General features: G+C 44.4%; 1 non-coding gene across 1 annotated transcript; it reads left to right on the forward strand.

The window, feature by feature from the left end:
* Positions 1-4,002: 4,002 nt before the first annotated feature.
* Trnas-gcu (transfer RNA serine (anticodon GCU)) lies at positions 4,003-4,075 on the forward strand. Its single transcript has one exon. It is a non-coding gene; the product is annotated as a tRNA-Ser (tRNA).
* The last annotated feature ends 754 nt before the right edge of the window (positions 4,076-4,829 follow it).

A 4,829-nucleotide genomic window follows, 5' to 3' on the forward strand; every position in this document is an offset into this window, starting at 1 on the left:
ACCGTTTCATTACGGGTCGGTGGAAATGTAACGGTAACTCGTTAGGTTTATGAAGGAACTGCATAAACGGCTTTCCTTCTGCAAACGTCACATTGCTATGATTTGGCTGTTTTGGATGCCAAAGGTCGAGTACAAAAAATTTAACCCTCTTCCCTTGAGAAACGGTGCGGAGGATGCGAAGCATCGTAGGGGTTCCGTGTAGGTTCCATTGTTTTGCCGTTATGTTGTTTCATTTATCGGAGCACGAATGGGAACGTATTGTGAACCGCCATGTAGAGACAGCGAAATGTAGAGAAATGTAGAGACAGCGAAGAGACCGACACCGGTGTTACCTGATCGAACACATTCTGGTTCTCGTCTTTCTTTATTGCGTGCTCATGCTTCTACCCCGCTGCCCGCCCTCTTCGTCCTCTTCTCTCTTTGAGCTGCAAGGCGCGTGGCGCTTCCTGCCGCAGCTTTTCCGCTGGAAATTCAACATCCCGCTCTAAATCTTTCAATTCGTCCTTTCTGCCGACGTTCAGCTTCGCGTGCCTTCGTTGTATCAGTAGCTTCTTGACGTAGTTTGAATGAGTCAAGGACATAAGGCGCATTCGTAGCACTTGCTCCTGTCTCGCTTTTGTAGCGCAGTGGGAAGAGCGCCAGGTACCTCCCCTTGCGGCCAGAGAGTCGTGGGATTGAACCCGGGTGCCGGTAACTATTTCTTTTTTATAGTGTATGGGGAGGAGTGCGGATGGACGGACGACGGACGATGGAGCCTAGAGCAAGAGATGTTTCGCGTCTAAAATCCACAAGTCGCTACTGTGTTTCGCTTCCTACAGGCTGGTCAGTTTGCCCGCACCCTTCAGCGCAACGTGCTTCCTCGAAAGTGAAAGGCAGAAGAAAAACCAACCATCGGGCCGCAGCTTATGCTTGCTTTCATGCCGGCGGATCTTACATGGCGGTCAACGGGTGAATAGCGCAGCCGCGAAATGGTTTTTACCTTTCATCGTTTCTCTGCAAAGGCCAGGGTGCGTGTCTGGCCGATAGAATTGATCCCTGCAAGGAAAAGGTTATATTAGTCCGAGCGGTGCTTCAGGTTCCTTGTGAAACCACCGTATCTGTATATTGTCAGGGGTAATTACCGCATTAGTGAGGGGGAGGCGCGGGGGCGTCGCTATGCAATGCTATGAGATTTTCAGGTGGGGATAGATGGGTGAAAAGGGGCCGAAACTGCCTGACGTGGGTGCCGACGGGGGAGTTGCGCTCGCTATGAGTTCATTCGAAGTGTCACCGGATATGAATATTCCTGAGCGCGCCGCAGTGTCTCAGGATGCGGTACTGCTCGAAGTTACAGAGCACGCATGCAGTTCGTCACGGCGGGGTCTGCGGGTCCATGGGAATGGGTCAACGGGAGTGCCAGGACCTTTTGAGTTGCACGCGTCGTGTTGACAAAGGACAGGAATTTCGTCATTTTTGGGCATACTTTGCGTGTGGACAATACCGGAGAGAGGCCGCCCGAACGTGCACGGCCAGCGTTCAGAGTTGGTTTAGTTGGTCGGTTTCCACCTGTGCTTCGGTTTTTTATAGGGCTAGTCCCCTGCTACTTGAGCGGCGCAGCGCCTCCTGGCAGCCACGACGGCATATTTTGTTCGTTCGGAGCTAGCGAGGTCAGCCGCCGCCAGCGACGGAGGTATCACAGAACGGCGCTTTTACTCGCGAAAAATAAGCAATTCTGCCTACTTTTATGTTTGCGGACGACTCAACAGTTACAAAAACAAGGCTGGAACACCTCCGAAGAATACATTGTTTGTTTTTATGCTAATGTTCTTAAGGAGACCGTTATATGAAATATAATAGTATAACCTGAAATATGAAATCGAATGTTGAAGCCTCCAATTTCAACAGAGCGTGTAACACGTATTTTATTTTGGTGTCTGTAGTGGCTTATGCCTCGGGTGTCTCGTATTCACATTGTGATCCCCAATGCTAGTGCTCACGGGGTGCGCGCGTCCTTCCTGTGTTTTCGCTCATGTTTTGCTTTGCTTCTCTTTTTCATTGTTTCCTTCTTTTTATTTTCTTTTCTATTTTTTTGTCGCCCAGGAGGCATGGCACACACCGACGGTCGCCTCTCTCTTCTTGTTTTCATGTTTTTACAAATTGCCACGCTCGGCCATATTTTCGTAGAATAAGCCCACGGGTCCACGCGTGCCGGCGACAGGCCGAGTGCTAACAGTTAACACGCCGTGCATTGACCTGGCGGGACACGATGCGACGCCGTGTACAGAGGGAGGCACAAGAGGAGAAGGGGATGCATGAAATGGGCTCTCCCATTGGCTTTTGTGGGACCCCCTACAGTTGCGGAAGCTGTTTGGGCTCAAAATACAGTAAAGGGCCCCGCTTGCATTTTTGACCTTGCCACTGAAGACAGTCGGTAGTTAATCTTTCTTAACAGTGACCGTCATGTAAACTCACTACCCGTGGCGGCATGCGCTGTGTAGATTTCCCCTCCTGGAAACACAGGATGTTTTTCGGCCTTTCGCCACCCATGAACGTGGCGTATTTTCTGTCATCCCCACCACTCGGATTCATGCAGTAAGTTCCTGCTCGCCCCTCCCCTCTTTCTATCGTTTTTTGTTTGATTGAGTTATTTCTTTTTCGCTTGCATTTGCAGAATAAGCTCTATATGGTGTGTGTGGTCGTTTGTTTGTTTGTTTCTCATGTGGCTTGTGTTTCGGGGTGCCGCCCCCACCCTGAGTCCGTACGAATTTTTCCCAAAACTTTCGTTCCTTGGGAAGGCCTTGGCTCAGTCAAAAATTGGAAATAAAGACTCCGAAGAGAAGAGCGTACTTTTACTTTGTGTGCTACATATAAGCATAATATATATATATATACATATATATATATATATATATATATATATATATATATATATATATATATATATATATATATATATATATATATATATATATATATATATACAGGGTGTTGCGACGATAATTGGAACACTTTAAAAAAATTTGTCTGAGCGATCCGCCGCTGTGTTCGCGCTCAAACTTCACACAAAGGTCGCATTTTGTGGTCTATTTTGTTTGACACCGGGAACGACAACGGTACTTACCTGTTTATTCTGAAAATAAATAAAAACGATTTTCGCCTGTGGGAAAATGGCCGCTGATTTGGACGTTCGAGCCAGCGCAAGTTGATGTTGGAACGACGGAACCATCTGCAGAGTGAAACGCATGTTTGGGATTCACGTACGGAGCCAAATGGTGCAGCAGACGATCAGAAAATGCACCTAGAAATGAGCTAAAAGACGATCAGAAAACCCGGTTTTCGGGCTCGCACGTCCAAATCGCCGCCATTTTCCCATAGGCGAAAATCGTTTTTATTTATTTTCAGAATAAACAGGTAAGTACCGTTGTTGTTCCCGGAGTCAAACAAAATACACCACAAAATGCGACCTTCGTGAGAAGTTTGAGCGTGAACAGAGCGGCGGATCGCCCAGGAAAAATTTTTAAAGTGTTCCAATTATCGTCGCAACACACTGTATATATATATATATATATATATATATATATATATATATATATATATATATATAACGAAGCAGAAAATGGGAAATCCCACCTGGCGGGCATTTTTCCTCCACTTTCTTTCTTTACAAATTCTTTATCTGTTTCAATAACCTACCATACCCTCCCCTTTGCTTTCCGAGGTTTTCTTGACAGCCAACTCCTATTTCTGTGTTATTTTCCACGAGGCCCTCATTTCCTATACTGATTCGCTACTTCCATAGCGAGGGCCTCTGTTCTGGCAGTGTTGGTACCATAGGAAGCTTAAGATGGTTCAAGGCTCGTCGACCACTCTCGACATGTCGTAGACACTCGAGTCACGGCACGGGGTTAAAAAGAAGGTCCCCTTCACCCCGAGTAGTCCGAGTGGCGCTGGCTACCACCCTGAAGCACAGAAAACAAAAATACCTAAACATAAATACCCCAGAAAATGAAGGGGAACATCACCCCGCCGGTAGCGTAGTGGTTATCGGACCAGACCGCTATTCTGGACGTCGTGGGTTCGGATCCCACCTGGCGGGCATTTTTTCTCCACTTTGTTCCTTTCTTTCCAAATTCTTTATCTTTTTCAATGAAGTACCATATCCTCCCCTTGGCTTTTCGAGGTTTTCTTGACTGCCAACTCCTATTTCTGTGTTATTTGCAACTAGCCCCTCATTTCCTATGCTGATTCCATATATATATATATATATATATATATATATATATATATATATATATATATATATATATATATACATATATATATATATATATATATATATATATATATATATATATATATATATATATATATATATGTATATATATATATATATATATATATATATATATAGATATATATATATAAATATATATATATAGCGAATCAGAATAGGAAATGAGGGGCTCGTGAAAATAAGACAGAAATAAAGGTTGGCATTCAAGAAAACCTCGGAAAGCTAAAGGAGAGGATATAGTAGGTCACAGAAATAGATACACAATTTAGGAAGAAAGGAAGTGGAGAAAAAAAAAAATATATATATATATATATATATATATATATATTACCATATGTTTTGCAAGATTGCGTAAGAGGACACATTGAAGATGCAATCATAATTGCCAGTGGTATTCGGCTACTTGAAGGTGCTTTGTAGTGCATAATGAGGTCATGGCCATTTTTTACGATATAGGAATAAAGAAATCAAAGTCTAGAAAACATCCGTCATGATCGGAAGCGGAAATTGAACCCGCGAACTCCGCATAATACCGGTGGTGCACTACCAACTGCGC

The sequence above is a fragment of the Haemaphysalis longicornis genome, unplaced genomic scaffold, assembly GCF_048455015.1.
Source record: "Haemaphysalis longicornis isolate Haplotype H1 unplaced genomic scaffold, Haemaphysalis longicornis Haplotype H1 scaffold_10, whole genome shotgun sequence".
NCBI classification, from domain to species: domain Eukaryota; kingdom Metazoa; phylum Arthropoda; class Arachnida; order Ixodida; family Ixodidae; genus Haemaphysalis; species Haemaphysalis longicornis.